Below are 19,963 nucleotides of genomic sequence, written 5' to 3'. Positions count from 1 at the left end.
AACATCCTTGTTAAAACAAATAAGAATAAAATCATACAGCATCGGCCCAGACTCCAAATGTAGACTCAGTAAGATAAGATAAGATATCTTTATTAGTCACATTTACATCGAAACACACAGTGAAATGCATCTTTTGCGTAGAGTGTTCTGGGGGCAGCCCGCAAGTGTCGCCACGTTTCCGGTGCCAACATAGCATGCCCACAACTTCTTAACCCGTATGTCTTTGGAACGTGGGAAGAAACCGGAGCACCCGGAGGAAACCCACGCAGACACGGGGAGAACGTACAAACTCCTTACAGACAGCGGCCGGAATTGAACCCAGGTCACTGGCACTGCAAAGTGTTACGCTAACCACTACACTACCATGCATGCCCCCAGTCTAGTTGGAGCAGATAGGGACCATACTGGGGGAGCTTTTCCACAGACTAGTTACACACATAGAATCCTACCTTACAGACAGAATGCAAGAGTCCTCCATCACAAACGCCAGATATATCTCATCCGATTGGTGGGAGAGACCCGTCAGAGATGGTGGTGCATCTTTATACAGCTGGGAGGGAATGGCCTTGGGAATCTGGGGCATTAACTCCAGATATCACAATATCTCATGGCATCAGGTAAAGAGCGAGCAACGAAATCTCGTCCTACTTACACCTAACATCCTCCCTCAGCGGATAAATCACAAGATCACAAGATAAGGGAGCAGAAGCAGGCCATTCGGCCCATCGAGTCTGCTCCAAGGAAAAGGGAAAAAGAAATAGGGTGGGAAAAAAAGAGAGAGAAAAAAAAACTATTCTAATCCCATTTGCCAGCCTTATCCCCATATCCCTTGATACCCTGACTATTTAGATATCTGTCTATCTCCTCCTTGAATACCCCCACTGATCTGGCCTCCACTGCTGTGCGTGGCAAGGAGTTCCACAATTTCACCACCCTCTGGGTAAAGAAACTTCTCCTCATCTCTGTCTTGAAACTGTACCCTCTAATTCTAAGATTGTGCCCTCTGGTCCTGGACACGCCCACCAAGGGAAACAGCCTAGCCACATCTACTCTATCCTTACCTGTCAACATTTTAAATGTCGCTACGAGGTCCCCTCTCATCCTTCTGTACTCCAGCGAGTACAGTCCAAGAGCCGACAAACGCTCATCATACTCAAGCCCTTTCATTCCTGGAATCATTCTCGTAAATCTCCTCTGAACCCTCTCCAACGTCAGCACATCCTTCCTAAGATGCGGGGCCCAAAACTGCGCACAGTATTCCAAATGAGGCCTCACTAGCGCCCCGTAGAGCCTCATCAACACTTCCTTACTTTTATACACTATACCTCTCGAGATGAATGCCAACATAGCATTCGCTTTCTTAACCACCGATCCAACCTGGTGGTTAACTTTTAAGGTATCTTGTATGAGTACCCCCAAGTCCCTTTGTACTACCGCACTATCAATCTTCTCTCCTTCTAGATAATAATCTACCCGCTTATTTCTACTTCCAAAGTGTACAACTGCACATTTCTCAACATTGAATCTCATCTGCCATTTCCTTGCCCATTCTCCTAAACTGTCTAGGTCCCTCTGCATTCTTTCTATTTCCTCTATGCTCCCTACTCCTCCACTTATCTTGGTGTCATCCGCAAACTTAGCCACACAACCATTTATTCCATCATCCAAATCATTGATGTACAAGGTAAAAAGGAGAGGCCCCAACACCGACCCTTGCGGCACACCACTAGTAACCGGTAACCAACCAGAACGAGATCCTTTTATTTCCACCCTTTGCTTCCTGCCAACCAGCCAATTCTCCACCCATTTTGCTACCCTGCCCATAATTCCATGACCTCTCATCTTATTAATCAGTCTCTTGTGAGGCACCTTATCAAAGGCCTTTTGAAAGTCTAAATACACAACATCTACCGCCTCTCCCTTATCCACCCTACCTGTGATTTCTTCAAAAAACTCCATAAGGTTGGTCAGACAGGACCTCCCCTTCACAAAACCATGTTGACTAGGTCCTATCTTGCCTTGCGCCTCTAGGTATTCGGTAACCTCCTCCTTGAGGATAGACTCCAATAATTTTCCCACCACTGACGTCAGACTAATAGGTCTGTAATTGCCTTTGTGCTGCCTCCCACCTTTCTTATACAATGGAACTACATTCGCTACCCTCCAGTCCTCCGGAACCATGCCAGAATCTATCGATTCCTGAAAAATAATCGCCAACGCCTCCGCTATCTCCACAGCCACCTCCTTCAGAACCCGGGGATGCACCTCATCCGGTCCGGGAGACTTATCAGCCTTAAGCCCCTTTAGTTTTCCAAGCACCTTCTCCCTATTAATCTCAATTGAACTCAGCTCCAATTCGTGAGACTCCTGACTAATGGGCACATTGCTTATGTCCTCCACGGTGAAGACCGATGCAAAATATTCATTCAATTCCCTTGCCATCTCACTATCATCCATTATAATACCTCACAAGATCACAAGATCACAAGATAAGGGAGCAGAAGCAGGCCATTCGGCCCATCGAGTCTGCTCCAAGGAAAAGGGAAAAAGAAATGGGGTGGGAAAAAAGAGAGAGAAAAAAAAACTATTCTAATCCCATTTGCCAGCCTTATCCCCATATCCCTTGATACCCTGACTATTTAGATATCTGTCTATCTCCTCCTTGAATACCCCCACTGATCCGGCCTCCACTGCTGTGCGTGGCAAGGAGTTCCACAATTTCACCACCCTCTGGGTAAAGAAACTTCTCCTCATCTCTGTCTTGAAACTGTACCCTCTAATTCTAAGATTGTGCCCTCTGGTCCTGGACACGCCCACCAAGGGAAACAGCCTAGCCACATCTACTCTATCCTTACCTGTCAACATTTTAAATGTCGCTACGAGGTCCCCTCTCATCCTTCTGTACTCCAGCGAGTACAGTCCAAGAGCCGACAAACGCTCATCATACTTAAGCCCTTTCATTCCTGGAATCATTCTCGTAAATCTCCTCTGAACCCTCTCCAACGTCAGCACATCCTTCCTAAGATGCGGGGCCCAAAACTGCGCACAGTATTCCAAATGAGGCCTCACTAGCGCCCCGTAGAGCCTCATCAACACTTCCTTACTTTTATACACTATACCTCTCGAGATGAATGCCAACATAGCATTCGCTTTCTTAACTACCTCCTGCACCGTTATCAATTGGTCCTATGTCAACCCGTGTCTCTCTTTTATTCCTTATGTATTTAAAAAAACTCTTAGAATCCTTCCGAATGTTGTCCGCCAGCTTCCTTTCGTAACTCATCTTTGCTTTCCTAATGATCTTCTTAGTTTCTCTCTGCAGATTTTTAAAATCGTTCCAATCTTCTGTTTTCCCACTAATTTTTGCTACTTTGTACGCCGCCCCTTTTGCTTTTATTTTATCCTTCACCTCCCTCGTTATCCACATCTGTGCCTTTTTTCCATTCAAAACCTTCTTTTTTCTTGGAATATATCTGTCCTGCATTGTCCTTATTTCCTGTAGAAATTTCTTCCATTTTTCCTCTGCCGTCCCTCCAGCTAACTTACTCCTCCAATCAATTTGGGCCAACTCATCTCTCATACCTTTGTAATTTCCCTTATTCCACTGAAATATCGATACACCAGTTATCAGCTTCTCCTGTGCCAACTCATCTCTCATACCTTTGTAATTTCCCTTATTCCACTGAAATATCGATACACCAGTTATCAGCTTCTCCTGTGCTCCAGTGCTCCTGCATGTTGTTCCAACACTTAGAAGCATTACTGGACGTATCTCGGGCACAGAATGTACTCTGGCGGGGAACGTCAAAACCATCAACAACCCCTTTCCATCACCTGCAGGGCATGTCAGAAATGTGATGGAATACAATGGTTCTGGGCAGCTGCTCACCACCACCTTCTCACCACCACCTTCTCAAGGGCAATAAATGTTGACCTTGCCAGTAATGTCAGGTCCTGAAAATATATATTTCTTAAGTTATTACATTAAACCGATTTTAGTCAAAATGTTACTTATAATCCAAAGTACTGACAAACCTAATTTTAGTGATTACTATACGAGAAGTGATCTAGCATTTTTATGGCACGTTTCACGACCTGAAGACCAGTTAAATATTTCTGGATTATATATACTGCTAAAACATAAGAAAAAGTCAGCCAAATAATGCACACCAATGTCCCTCCAGCAACAAAGAACTAAATGGCCAGATAAACTGCCACTTGTGATACTGATGGAGGGATCAATGCTGGTCCAACATAGAGGGAACTACCTTGTCATTCTCGATTATGTGGAACCTTATACAAGGCACAAGGAACCTTGATTTAATGACTCATCCATTTGCTTGGCTGGATGCAATCCTTCAGCGATTTCACCTCACAGTCACACTTAGAGAAAAAATTCTTAGTAACTGGAATAAAATCATAAATCAACCATCAGGCTACCCACTTGACATGGAACAGATGTGGTCTTTTAATTTTTTTTACCTTTTTATTATGACAATATCCACTTGTCAAATAAACAATAAATTTAAAGCAGGTTCACTACTTTGAAAGGTAAAGATGTAAAACTGTTTTTGGTGCCTAGTCAGTGATAAAATGTGACCACACTCCGAATTGAAAACCTGAAATATCAGATTTAAAAAAAATATTTAAATAAATGCCTAAATAATCTCTTTTTATATAAATTATTTTAAATATAATTTAGATGCATCAAATTTTGCCAAATCAAAAGCATCTCCATCAGTCCTGCCCTGGGTTATCAGACTCCGTTACATATTCTATTCCCTGGACCTGACCTCCAGCCTTTTGATTCAAGGGAGACAGTGGGCACCGTGTCAAGGCTGGAGTTCAACCTGCAAAACAACCAGTTTAAAATTTGTCCTCCCAACAACGTACTTCCTTTTCGGGAAGACTTCTGCGATATGCCACTTAAAAGTATAATGTAACTTTTATTGCTACAACCTTTCTTCAGGCATAGATGCATTTTAGTGTGTCTTCATCGCCATTCCTGAAAGTCAATCCGATTAAAATCTAGAACAATCCTATAATTGTAAACTCTCCTCCGTACTTGTTTCGTTCTTAAAAGCGACGCCAACAAATGGTATTGAATGATTTCCTGTGCTTCCCCCCAGAGGAGCGTTTCAGCAATATACCTGAAACTCTTATTCTGCTCTTTCAATTTTACGTTTACATTTATTAATGCCGTTCCGTTCGTTCCGTGCACCTGATTGCTGGGTTTGAAACCTAACCAACTAAATTTACACTACAACCAAAGACAAAAAGCAAGGCAAATGATTAAACTTACCAGCGATTCAGAAACCTTTACCTCGTTACCGTTGACGGTCGCAGTAATCAGATGGAAGCGCTTGGATTAAACAGGAAATTTTACTGCCAAATATAGCAAAAGGCAAACACTTGCTTCCAGTCTCCCAGCGTGGACTTGCCGCACTGATCTCAGAAGTTGTAATTTCTACACTCCGGGTCGTTTTTTCACTTCCGTTTTTCAGCAGCCTGCGTTCCCCGACAGGAAAGGTGCCATTTCAGCTGGGGTTAAAATGCGGAAATGATTCTCAGTGCTGAGGCAGTAACATTGACGTTAGTTAGTTTCACACCAATGCTATGGTGAGCAGCGGCAGCGTGGGCTCCCTCCCGGCGCTTTCTGCAGCGCACGGCTCTACCTTGCAACCATCCCCTCGCGTCATTCAGTGCATGCCAACTGTTGCAAATCCGCTGTCTGTCAGGTTGCCCCTTCCCTCCATCCGCTGGAGGGAATCCCGATTGGCGGCCGTGTTCCGACCCACCCGTGCAGATATGCGCTGGGCGGCGCCCACCAGGTGGGTGAGCGACTGCCTTCTGCAAGCCAAAAGGGAGGGTCGGCGCTCTCCCGGGCTGGTTGATGCATTCACCTGAAAATAACTTGTGAAATCCCTTCTGCAAACAGTAGGGAGTTGATTTAATCTGGTGCAAACGGAATTTGAGGAAGACTTTTGGAAGAAGGCTCCGCGTAACGGTGTGCTGTTAGTTCCTATCCAGAATATCTGGTAGTCAGTGCGTGTGTGTGAATCACACAGGAAGATGAAGAAAAGACATATAATCACAGTCCATGAACATAAAACAAAAAGAAACTGGGAAATCTCAAATAGGACGGAAAATGCTGGAAATACTCAGCACGTCAGACAACACCTGTGGGCACAGAGCAAAAAATAACGTCGACCTGACAGGTTCATTCTGTTTCTTTCTCCACAGTTGCTCCATGACCTATTGGGTTGTTCATCAGTCACTTTCCAGGATGCAGGTGTTGACGGCAAGGCCAGCATCTATTGCCAATCCCTGCAGTGGTACTGATGAACTGCAGTCCCTTCACTGAAGGTTGAGCGTTTAGGGCGGCAGTTTCCAGGATTCAGACCCAGCAATGCTGACATCAGGATGGAGTGCAACTCCGTGGGGTATCTACAACTGACGCTGCTCCCAGGCGCCTTCCATTTCTTCTTGGCAGTGAAGGTTGCGGTTTGGGAGGTGCTGGCAGATTATCCTGGTGAATAACTGAAGTACATTTTGCAAATGGTACACACAGCAGCCACTGTACTCTAATGCTGGAGGGAATGAAACGTTTGGGGTGATTCTTGGGGCACCAATCAAATTGACTTGGTGGGTCCTGGAGGGTGTGGAGCTTCTTGAGAGCTGTTGGCGCAACACTCATTCAGGCAAGTGGAGAGTATTCTGTCATGCTCCTGACTTTTGTCTTTCAGGTGACGAGAAGGCTTTAGGGTGGTGGGAGATGAGTGAGTCGCTACTGGACCACAGTATTTTTGTGGCTGGTCCAGTTGAATGTCCGACCCCTAGCATGGTGGGGTTAAAGCTGTTGAATGTCAAGGGTGGGTAGTTAGACTTCCTCTTGTTGGAGGTGGTCCTTGCCTTGCACTTCCAATGATGTGAATGTTACTTGCCATTTATCAACCCATACTTGAATGTTATCCAAGTCTTGAAGCTTGCAGGCATGGATTACATCAGTGGTTAAGAACTTGTGAATGGAATTGAACATTGTGCAATCATCACTGAATAACCCTAAGAAAGACGAGCAAAACACACACAGGAACATCAGATACAGATACCCCTCCAAGTTGCACTCTATTCTGAAGTGGAAATAGATTGGCACTCCTTCAGCATTGCTGGGTCTAAATCCTGGAAAATGCTACCCTAAACACTGTGGGAGTACCTTCACTGGAGGGACTGTAGTGGTTCAAAGCAGCAGTTTGCCAGGACCACTGGCCTTCTGAGGGAAATGGCCTTCGATGAAGCAGCTGAAGGTGGTTGGAGCTCGGACATGGCCCTAAGATTCTCATGCAGTGATGTCCTGGGGCTGGGATGATTGACCAACAAGCACCTCAACTACCTTCCTTTGTTCAAGGTATGACTCTGTCCAGTGACTTGCTTTTGCCTTTGATGCCATTGACTTCAATCTTGATTCCACATTTAGTCAAATGCTGCCTTGATGTTAAGGGCAGTCATTGTCACCTCACCTCTGGAATTCAGCTCTTTGATCCATATTTGGACCAAGGCTGTGATAAGGTCTTAAGCTGAATGATCCTGATGAAATCCAAACTGGGCATCAGCGAGTACATCATTGGTGAGTAAATGCCATGTGCTAGCACTGTCAATGACAGCTTCCATCACCGAGCTGATGAGGGTAGACTGGGTGACTTGGATTTATCTTTTTTGTGAACAGGACATATCTGGGACGAGCAGTTGCTAAAGGGATAATTTAACAAAGGCCACAGACAGACACCCAGTGAACACATTGGGGACTGACGTCAGCTTGAGTTCAGTAATGAGATCCTTCCCTTCTTTGCATAAACAACATGGTTTCCACCAAAATAAAGTCACTCTAACATTCTCTCTAATTCATTGTCCACATTGAGTTTTGTTCATAGCAATTAACTATTTATCTAAGTAGATCAAATGATTTTTGTTAGTGTTCTCTTTCTAAAAGTGCCATTTAGGGGTCTTTCTGAGGTTCGGGACTTCAACTTCTGTTGTTCTTGGAGAAGAAATGGGGTGGCAATCTGACAAAGACTGGGATGAAATGGGACTTCTTTTAATAAAGTAGAGGATAAGATAAAGAGAATCATTTGAGATACCTATTTGAGCATTTGGGAAAAAATATAAACAATGCAAGACTAATTATCATTCTCCTGGAAGTTAAAAATCTGAAATATTTTGGGCTGGCAAAAGTTCAGCAGATGGTTTGCACCCCTAAAAATACCTAATTTAAATTTCTTGCTACCCACCCCCAATTTTAGCATCATTGTTGCCGAGTTGGGTGTGTATAGTCAGCCTCTAATGCAAGGACTTTCAAAGGAATATGCCCCAGGCAAATGTCAAGACTGTTTTAGTTGCATTCCCCGATTGAAAGCTGTAACGTTGATTAAGCCATAGGTTAAGTTGGTGTCCAAGAGACATTGCTGACTAACTACATTCATGGCTATTGACCCTGTTTTTGCGACATCCACTAATGTAGGGAAAGAATGACTTGCACTCAACATATGTAGATCTTTCTAGCTGCATACCCACTTCAAAAAATCAACTGACATCATTATGCACAAACATTGTGGATTTGCTTTCACAAAACAAAATTAAAATTTCATTAGATCTCAGTTGGGGTTTTGAGATCTTTGTTCAGCAGTTTCCACGGAGTGCCTCATACTGATTGTGGACTATGTTGACAGAGCCAAGGTATTTTGACTCTAACACAGAAGTTCCATTCCGTCTAAGACGAAATCTAGGCTGATAATTTAATGCAGTACTGTGAACAGACTGCACTAATGAAGATGCTGCTTTTCAGAGTTAATATTTAATATTTATGCTCTCATTTAAAGATCACAAGATACTATTTCAAAGAAAAGGAGATGAGTTATAACTTCTGTTATCACACCTAGCCTATATCTGTCTATCAACATTACTGCAATGGATGTTCTGATTGTGAGGGCTTGGTGTGCACAAATTGGCTTATACATTACCACAGTGGTCACACTTTAGAAGAAAGATGCTCTGAGGCATTCTGGAGTCATTAAAGGGCTGTAAACTGCATGTCTTTATTTGCATGGAAGCAAACCTGCAAGTGCTGTCCATACAGGATGTGATTGGATGCTCACTGACTGAAGTGACCTGTTGGTTTGGTTTGCTTTCTTCCGCTGGTGTAAAGCAGTTAGATTGTGAGTCGAGTTGATTACAGTTACAGCTCCCTTCCTCTGACAATGTTGTTGCTGTTTCCATGGCAGAATGGCATTTCAGCCATTTTGCATTCCATTTTAACATGTAACCAATAAGCAGTAACCAAAGATACAAAGCACACATGGTGGGGCAAAAAAAAATTACACACTAATACAGAAGCAACGTGCTGAAGATCTGAAATAAAAACAGAACATTCTGGAACTACTCAGCAACAAACATTAACTCTGCTTTTTTTCTCTCTAAAGATGCTGCCTTCCAGCATTTTCTTTTTATAATGTTAAACAATTAAGCACCATGCTTTTTTTGGTTTGCTATTTACCAACTTTGTATAACAAACTTAAAACTAGCAAGCCTGGGAAATCCCTTGAAAGGAAAATGGACATATGTCTGTCACTCGTTATTCACTAATTTACTCAAATACAATTTGATCATTGGGATTTTTAATTAGCCACTTGCACCTCATGGCAGCATATTAGGCTGTGCTGGTGTAAAGAATAACCAATAAATAGAAAAGACCACTTGACCAGTGTGGCAGGTGGAGAGTTTTCACATCAAAACTAAATATATAACAAAGAAACTATTATGAATGAACAAAATTTTTCTTCTGAGCTTTGTAAATATGTTGGAATGAACTTTAGTTTGTTGCATTTGTTGGAATTTTCCTGGATACCAAAATTCTTCAGGTCACTTAGTAGCAGCACTCAGTTGACAAAAATTTCAAGGGGAAAAATTCTTTTGAAGGGGAGAGTCCTCTTTGTCAAAAGGATGAGAATCACTATTCTTCATAACTAAACAATGCATATTTTTAAACTATGAATTGACTCGGGAGAATGTGGCTGACCTGATTCACTTGTATCTTAAATATTTTCCTTTTGATTCACTGGCCAGATCCTGTTGACTTCAATACTTTAGCACTGACATGCCTTTTTCCATCCTTATTGAAAAATCATGTACCAGTGAAATCCAACTTGTAGTTTTATCAATCATAAATAATTTTTAAAATGAACATTAAAATCCTTCATAGTTGGGAAATTCAGATCCACTGTTGTGTGCAGCATCTACTCACAATAGCTCTCACTAATTACCCCATGTCATTAAACGTAAAGTTTCTCTCCCAGTCTTAATATCTGAGCAGCAACCTGTGTGTTCTTGGTCTTTTCTGCAGTCTTCCAGTTTACATGAAGGTAGCCTAACCCTTAATATTTCTGCTCTGTTTAGGTTATGTGTCAATTCTTAGCTCTTCCAACAAGTTCATGCATTGCAATTTTATTTAAAACTTAAACAACTGGATAGTTAATAACCTTCCCCCTACCTCTAAAATGGTTGGTAAAATAATACTAAAGATAAAATGTTTTGGTTGTATTCTATATGCCTTTCCCCCATATAGAAACCCAAGACATTTCAGACTTGTGCTTTTTGCACACATGTGCAGAGTATTCATAACAATTATATTTAGTTTTATACAAATAGACAGACCATAATGGTTACCTTTAACCTTTTAGCGTAGAGATAGAGTTAACAAGTACCATCATAGTAAGGAATAAGTGAACACAATATGATAGAATTTGATATCATGTTTGGGAAAGACACAGATCAATGGGAAAACTTGACTTAAATCCCTTTATGTGGGTCGAGGAATACGTTGGCCAAGTTCAGCAAAAACAGGACCGATACAGTCTACTCAATCATTAGTAAAGTGACTGAAGGTGTTGCCAACAGTTCAATTGTGTGACCCTCACTCTCCAATAACCTGCTCACTATAGACCAGTTTATGTTTCACCAGATCCACTCAGCTCCAGACCTCATCATACTTCTGATCCAAATATGTATCAAAAAGCTGAGTTCCAGAGGTGAGGTGAAGTAATTGCCTTTGAGATCAAAGCAACATTTGACTGAGTATGGCATCTAGGAGACACAAGATTATTGAACTCGATAGACATCAAGGGGAAAACACTAATCGAGTCTTACTTCACATGAAGAAAGATGGTCGTGGTTGAAGGAGATCATTCATCCAGGTCCCTCATGACTGCAGGAGTTTCTCAGGCCTGTGTTCAAGGCACAAGTGACCCCAGCTATTTCATCAATGACCTTCCTTCCATCACAAGTTCAGAAGTTGGGATGTTCGCTGATGATTGCATGGTGTACAATTCCATTGACAATTCCTCAGCAAAAGCAAAGGAATCCAGGTGTATGTGCACCAAGAGCTACACTCATGCCACAAAATTTTCAGTCTGACCAAGAGGGAATCCATCTACCAACCCTTGACTTTCAACAGCATTACCAACACCGAGTCCACCCTTCCTCCACATCCTGTGGGGCATCATTGATCAGAAACTCATCTAGACCAGCCTCATAAAAACTGGGGCTACAAGAGCAGCTGAAAAGCTAAATATTCTGCACAAGAGACTCACTTCCAAACACTCCATTCTTTTTCACATCCTACATGCCACAACACAAGACTGCAATAGAATACTCTTCACTTGCCAAGGTGAGTACAGTTTCAACAAGCTCAGCACTATACAAAACAAACCGGTATTGGTACCCTCATCAACCACCCTAAACATGTATTCCCTTCATCACTGGTGCACAGTGGCTGCAGACTGTACCATCTAAATTGTAAACTACATTTACTTGGCCAGACTACGCTGACAGTACCTCTCAATTCCGTGAACAAGGCAACAACAGTGGTGAAGCGAGAAGACCTGCTGCCTCACAACGTCAGTGACCTGGCCTCGTAAACTGTCTGAGCAGTTTGCACATTCCCCGTGACCACATGGGTTTCCTCCAGGTTCTCCAATTTCCTCCCACGTCCCAAAAATGAGCAGTTTGGGAGGTTAATTGGCCACTGTAAAATTCCCCTGGTGTGTAGGTGAGTGCTAGAATCTGTGGGGGGGCGGGGGGGGTGGGTGGGGAGTTGATGAGGATGTGGGGAAAATAAATAATGGGATTAATAAAGGATTTAAATGGGTAGTTGAAGGTCAGCATTGGGCTGAAGGTCCTCTTTCCGTGCTGTATCCCTCTATGACAATAAGGACGGCAGATGCAAGGGGGAGCACCACCTGTTTTTTACCTTCCTGTTTTCACACACCATCGTAACATGGAAATGTATCCCCACTTTCCTTCATTGATACTGGATCCAAACCCTGGAACTCCTTCCCCAACAGTTTTGTGGGAGTACTTTCACCAGAGGACTTCAGCAGTTCAAGAAGTTGGCTCATCACTTCCTTCTGAAGAGCAGTTAAGAATAGTCAGAGTCTAAAAAAATCATGTTAGGTTAATAGACTTTCAGTGGACAAGCAATGACAAATATATAAATATTACATGATTTTTAATAGATGTACGTGCCATGAGAAAAGTGACTGATCTGTAGCTAATTAACATGGTTATAGATGGTGTTAGATTTGAAAATTTACCTGTAGTGTCACCAGGAAGAGTAGTAAGCCTGAGGATTGGGAGAGTTTTAGGAAACAAATGACCAATTAATTGATAAGGAGGGAGAAAATATTCTCTGAAAATAAATTAGCAAGAAATATAACAAAAACTTTGTGGAAAGGAAAAGTGTAGCAATATAATATGGATCCGACAGAGTCAACGATGGAAGAAATTATCATGGGAACAAAGCAACAGCAGGTATTATAACAAATATTTTGCAATTGTCCAAACTGCAAAGTACACAATAAATGGAGTGGAACCAAGGGGTCTATTAATAGCAAGGTATTTTAAATAATATGGTTAAAGAGAAAGAACTGTAATTAAGGAGACAGAAGCAGAACCATTCCTCTGGACATAACAGCCTGCATCACAATTGATCATCGGGACTGTTTGACCCTTGTAATTGTGATTAATAATGTAATTCACTGAAGGTTTGTTGTAAACAATGGCTGCTTATTTTTTTGCCACATAGATGCAGAGCATGCTCAGAAATCAGGTTTATTATCACTGACTTATAAGACATGAAGTTAGTTGTTTTGCGGCAGCAGTACAGTGCAAAGACATAAAAAGTCATAAATTACAAAATATATAAATAGTGCAAAAAAAAAGAAACAATGAAGTAGTGTTCATGGGTTCATGTACCATCCAGAAATCTGATGGTGGAGGGGAAGAAGCTGTTCCTGAATCTTTGAGTGTGGGTCTTCAGGCTCCTGTACCTCATCCCTGATGGTAGTAATGAGAATAGGGCATGTCCCAGATGGTGAGGGTCCTTAATGACGAATGCTGCCTTTCTTGAGGCACCGCCTCTTGAAGATGTCCTCAATGGTGGGGAGGGTTGTGCCCATGATGGAGCTGGCTGAGTCTACAACCCTCTGCAGCCTCTTGTGATCCTGTGCATTGGAGCCTCGATACCAGCCTGTGATGCAACCAGTCAGAATGCTCTCCACCATACATCTATAGAAATTTGCAAGAGTCTTTGGTGACATACCAAATCTCCTTAAACTCCTAACAAAATAGAGCCACCGGTGTGTCTTCTTAATGATAGCATCGATATATTGAGCCCAGAACAGATACTCTGAGATGTTGACACCCAGGAACTTAAAGCTGCTCACCCCTTCCACCACTGACCCCTCAACGAAGGCTAATGAGTGTTCTCCCGACTTCCCCTTCCTGAAGTCCACAATCAATTCCTTAGTCTTGCTGATGTTGAGTGCGAGGTGGTTGTTGTGACACCACTCAACCAGCTGATCTATCTCATTCCTGTATGCCTCCTCGTTGCCATCTGAGATTTTACCAACAACAGTGTGTACACTGTCTAAAAAATGTTCTTAAAAAGGAAACGTATGAACACAGTGCAATAACAAAGTAACATTACATCCCTTCACATATTTAAAAAAAAGTCTGATTTTCTTGGGCTTTACATCAACTTTGTCTTCTAGAGAAGCTTCAGCTGGCACACTGTTAATGGGGTCTGAAGATCTGAATTTCATTTATTTCCCTGCATTTACTTTTGTGCTGCTTTCTTGGCTTTGACACACATAAAAGATGTTAATCATTTATCTCTGGACGAAATGTACGCAAAGACTCCATGAAAGTAAGTGTAGCTGATAGTTTTACTGTCATTAAATGAGGTGTTACTCTAGTTCTGTAAAAAAAAATCAATAAAGTTTTTCCTTGTATGATTTCAATCTGGTGTGAGTAGTAGATGATTTTCTTCAGCATTCACATAAATCTTGGCACAGCCTGTGATGTGTGAAACCTAAGGCTTTCTGAGTTCCTAACTGTTGAATGGTGGTACATTATTTGTCATCACTCTCTGCAGGACACCAAACTGCAAAGATAATCAAGCTTTAGGATGGTAGCTGTCACAGAAGTAGATCTGCCGATTTCTACGATGGAGTGTACTTGTTCACAGTTATATGATCATCAAAAAGTAGATCTGCTAAATCAACGCGCTGGAAGAGCAACATCAAGTTTCATCGCAGCTTTGATTTTTGCACAGTGTCGTCATTTTGGGTTCTGTGTTCAACCTCATAACTGATATGTTGTCTTGCTACCTTTTGTTTTGATGGGTGCAGTTGGTTGCAGGCAAGGGATGATATGAAAGCAGATCAGCAGGGCTTAACTTCCTTGGATGATATGTAACTTGAAAATCATACTCTTGGATGCCAGTGAGCATTTGCTGCTGGGACCATTAAACAGACTACCTAGTGGCTCAGAAACATACAGCACAAAAACAGATCCTTCAGCCCACAATATCTATGCTGACCATTAAGTACCTATCTGTAATAATCCCAGTCACCAGCACTTGGTCCATAGCCTACTATGGCTTGGCGATTCATGTGCTCTTCCAGATGTTTGTTAGGTGGTATGAGAGTCCCTGCCTCCGTCACCTTCTCTGGAAGTGCATTTCAGATTGTAACCACCCTCTGGGTAAAAAAATCCTCAGGTTCCCTCTAAATCTCTTACTCTTCCTCTTAAACTCTGCCCATTGGTCTTAGACACCTCTGCCATGGGAAAAAGTTTCTTACCATCTTCCCTATCTATGACTCTCATACTTTTGTGTCCATTTCCCAGGTCTCCCCTCAGCCTCATCCACTCCAAGGAAAACAAATCCAACTATCCAGTCTCTCCTCAGAACTAAAACATTCCATCCAGTGAATCTCTTCTGCACCCTCTTTCATGCAACAGCTGATTAAAAGCATTCTGTAGCCTAAGACTACCCTTCTCACCATCAACAACACTACCAATGTGTGTGTCATCTGCAAACTTATCATACCTTCCTGTATTCACATCTCACCCATTCAGGTGTATAACAAGCCACAAGGGTTCTAACATTGAACCCTTTGGGGCACCACTAATCACAGGCTTCTAACAATAGCAACCCTCCACCATCCCCCACTGTCTCCTATTACCAAGCCGATTTTGGATCTAATTTGCCAACTTGCCTTTTGGACCAGCCTTGTCGAAGTCCTTACTGAAGTCCATGTAAGCCACATCAACAACACTGCCCTTATCGATATATTCAGTTACCTCCTCAAAAAAAACACAATTTTTCCAAACAGAATCTGTCACCAACAAATCCATGCTGACTATCTCTGATCAATCCCTGCCTTCCCATATGTAAATTAATCCTGTCCCGAAGGACTTTTTCCAATAATTTTTCTACCACTGACATTAGTCCCACTGGCCAAAAATTAGCTGGGCCCTTCTATCTTTCCTCAAGAAAGGTACTACATTTCATGTATATCCGGTCATCTGGCATCTTACCTGTAGCCAGCGAAGATTTGTACCTCTGTCAGAGTCCTGGCAATCTCTTCCCTTGTCTTGCTGGGATACATCTCATTAATTGGGGATTGATCCACTTTTATCCCCGGCAATCGCAATGTGTTCTAAGATTTCACTGTCCCAGCTGAAATCTGCAACTACATTGTCTTTCTCTTTGGTGAATATAGATGGAGTATTTGTTCAAAACTTTGCCCATGACTTCTGGCTCCATACATTGATTGCCACTTTGAGCCCCAGCAGACCCTCTCTTTCCCTGGTTACTCTCTTGCTATTAATATACAGCAAATGCCTTGCTATTTTTCTTAATTGGATCTGCCAGCAATACTTCACAGCCGCTCTTTGCCTTCTTTTTTTAAATTTAAATAACCCCCTATACTCTCTATATTTCTTAAAGTTCTATCCCAGTTTCAGTGCTCCATACCTACAATGTGTTTCTTTTTTTCCCTTTGTCAAGCCCTCAATATTCTTTGACAGAGGGTTTCCTGGACTTGCCACCCTTACCCTTCAACCTTACAGGAAGGCATTGGCCCTGAATTCCCATTATTTCATTTTTAAGAGATGCCCGCAGATTAACCTAGAAGTCGTTACTCCCACTCTATGTTCGCTTAGGCCCGTCTAATGACATTGAAATCCACATTCCCCTAATTCAGACACACAATTTCTGGACTCTCCTGATCCCTTTCCATAATTACTTTGAATGTTACTGACTTATAGTTACAATCAACAAAGTGCCTGCCCACTTCATACACCTGGCCTTCATTCCTAGGATTAGGTTTAGCACTTACCATATCCTAACCGGACCATGTACTGGCACAAAATGATCTCCTGGTCGCACTTTAAAAATTGCACTCCTTCTACATCTTTTGCACTAAGACAATCCCAGTTAACAATGGCGAAGTTGGTCAGTCAGAATGTCAAAGTTATTACCACAGAGGTACAGATGAAAGTCTAAGATCACTGGAGACAGTGTTTTTCACTCTAAATGCGAGTGACATTGCTCCTTAGCGGCTGGTGATTTACTTGTTTTCATGACGATAGATATTCGATTGGCTTTGTTTTCACTGCAATGTGAGGAGCTAACCGTGTGGAAGCTCAGAAGAGGATCACAGTCACCCAAGGTTACATGGAATGTCATGTTGACATCCGTAGATTAGAGTGTCATTTGTGACAAAGACATTCCCAGAACCGTCAACATTGTCATACTATTGTAAAGAAATACTTTGGTGTTTTGACACAGAGTTAGATGAGTAAGGATCGTTCAGGGTTTGTTCACTCATCACATTGACAGATGCAGCTGTATCAACCAGTACATTGATTCACGAGTTGCAGATGTTCACTTCTACCCATGGCTGGTTGCCTTGAAACCTGTGGTGCTCTACAAGCAAGTATTCAGGGTCAATAGAGTTGTTGATACCTGCAATTCTAAATCCAGACCAGAGAATTCACATTTTGCAGGAAGTTGTCGCAGAAGCATGTGATGTTAATCAAATTCTCTCTTTTGCTTCTTGCTTTGAATGACAGAGCACAATTTTCTCTTATCTGTGGTGGGGTAAGGTATGCAGTCAGTGCAGTTTTTGCTTCTCTGAAGTCACTAATTGCAGGTGATAATGTTCCATAATCATCTGCAGGATAGTTAATTGGTGGACAGAGAATGAAGAATGGAAATAAATAGGGTCTTTTTCAGATTGGCAGACGAAATGTTGGGGTCTCACAGGGAGCAGTACTGGGAAGTAAACTAGTAAGAGTTTATATTACCGACTTTGATCTATGATGCACAATTTTTTTGGCAGGGATTGACGATCTTAATCATTTCTAAGGGCTAGTGATATGAAATATGTTTTATTTCTTTTAATCCATAGTTAACCAGATATTGATATACTTGGTCTTGTATTCAAAGACACATGCCAGAATTTGTTAACAGCCTAATTACAGTTCTTTTTTTGGATCAGAACTTGCCACATCTTGATGTGAAACCAGTCTCGAAGGAGCTGCAACAGCATAGAGTCATACAACACAGAAACAAACCCATCACATCCGTGACAGCCATCAGGCACCCATCTATACTCATCCCAGTTCCTAGCATTTAGCTTGCACTCTATGCCAATGGCACTTCCATTTCACATCTAAATTCTTCCTAAATGCTGTGAGAATACCTACCTCCACCAGCCCCTAAGGCAATGCATTCTGGATCTCAACACCCTCTGGGTAAAAAAACACTTACAGGCAATACTCACAAAATCTCCAAAATGCTGTGGCCATTAGCACCTCAGCGAAGGGGAAAAGTTTCTCATTATCTAGCCTATGTCCCTAATAATTTTGTATCCTTCTATCAGGTCCTCCTTCAGCTTTTTCTGCTCCAAAGAAAACAAACCTTGCCCATCCAGTCCTTCCTCATAGCTGAAACGCTCCATCCCAGGCAATATACTGGTGAACCTCCTCTGCACCCTCTGCAGTGCAAATCATGTTCTTACAACAGAGCAACCAGAACTGCACACAGTATTCCAGCTATGGCCTAACGAGTAATTTATATAATGATCATCCTTGGCTCTTGGCACAAACTTGGTAACCTTTCACAGAGTTCTACTGTCCTCTGTGCCCACTGTTTCAAGCTAAACCTGTACTTTACAATCTGACATATTATTCAACCCTGAGCTTAGGTTCAGGCATTCCATAACAAAGATTATCTATTTCCAGCACAAAACCAACTGCTGGAAGAACTCAGCAGGTCAGGCAGCAGCTGTGGAGGCAGAGGGATGGTCGACATTTCAGGTTCAGACCCCGCATTATGACTGGGCTCCAGATTACAGCATCTGCAGTCTCTTGTGTCTCCATTACCTATTTTCACCTGTAACATAATAACCAGGTGGGCCTTCAGTTGCTCGGGCCTTCGGTTATATCTTAATTCATCTGTATCTCATCTCCATCTGCCTGCAACCTTTAAACCTCTTGCCTGTAAGATTTTGTTTTTTCCCCTAAAGATCATAGGTTACCCAAAGAGTCAAGGAATAAAGTTTTTTTAAATTGGTTAACAAATGATAGTTATTGTATTTATCAAGGAGTCCTACCAAGGCTAACATGTCCACACTGATCATGCACCTATTGACACCAATTCTACACCAAACCCATATTGCCATTAATTTCTCCCCACACCCCCCAGATTACCTTACCTACATGAAGGGCAATTTACAATGGCCTCTTAAACAACCAATTTGCACATCTTAGGAATGTGGGAATAAACTAGAACAGCAGGAAGAAACCCATGTGGTCACATGGAGAACATGCAATCTGTACAGATAGCACCAGAGTCATTATTGAACCCAGACTGGTGAAACTCTGAAGCAGCAGCTCTACTAGCTGCACCACTAAAACACATAACAATATGAAAAACATACAGGTTATCCAGCAAATCTGTTCTGAAGTCGTTACCTTGTATTTAATCACTTCTGGACTTAGCTCTTTAATGCTTATTGCTGATTTCTCATTTTCCATAGCCCTTATCTCTAAGTCTCCAATTCAAAATTGGACCTGATAAAGATTATAATGAGGCTACTGCTTTATATCAACAGAAAAAAAATTACAAGCTGATAAACAATATTCCAGAATCAGCAGTACTTAGCAATATTTTGTGATTTGTGACTTTCCCATGAGCAATAAAACCTGATTTCTATGTCTGATAAGACAACAGCATTTGTGCTAAATACAGTTGGACCAATGTTTGATACAACTTAAACAGCAGTATAATTCATTTATGTGCATCTTTTGTGCCTCAAGGAGAAGACTGAGGGGCAACAAAAAGGACCTTTTGCATCAACAAATCAAGGAATTGGTGAAAAGGAGCATAAAGACATTAGGGTGAACTCTACGTGGAAGCCAGGGAGCATACTGAAAGAACTAAAATTCAACCACTCAACAAGAGCTGGGACCACGGACCACAGCACAGAGGGATAAATTACTGGTATTATTAATCTCCCAAGATTAATAAAAATGAGAGTTTTGATGTTCTTTTTGGTGAATT

General features: G+C 42.0%; 1 protein-coding gene across 1 annotated transcript in view; it reads right to left on the bottom strand.

Moving 5' to 3' along the window:
* Positions 1-5,707, bottom strand: part of adcy7 (adenylate cyclase 7) — a 134,018-nt gene extending 128,311 nt beyond the window's left edge. Inside the window, 1 exon segment of the mRNA XM_052028017.1 lies at positions 5,303-5,707. The gene's annotated coding sequence lies outside the window, so the exon portion shown is untranslated.
* Positions 5,708-19,963: the final 14,256 nt, after the last annotated feature.

Source organism: Pristis pectinata, chromosome 13, assembly GCF_009764475.1.
Source record: "Pristis pectinata isolate sPriPec2 chromosome 13, sPriPec2.1.pri, whole genome shotgun sequence".
Taxonomy (NCBI): domain Eukaryota; kingdom Metazoa; phylum Chordata; class Chondrichthyes; order Rhinopristiformes; family Pristidae; genus Pristis; species Pristis pectinata.
The sequence above is the reverse complement of the archived record's forward strand: the minus strand, read 5'-3'. Positions and strand labels throughout refer to the sequence as shown.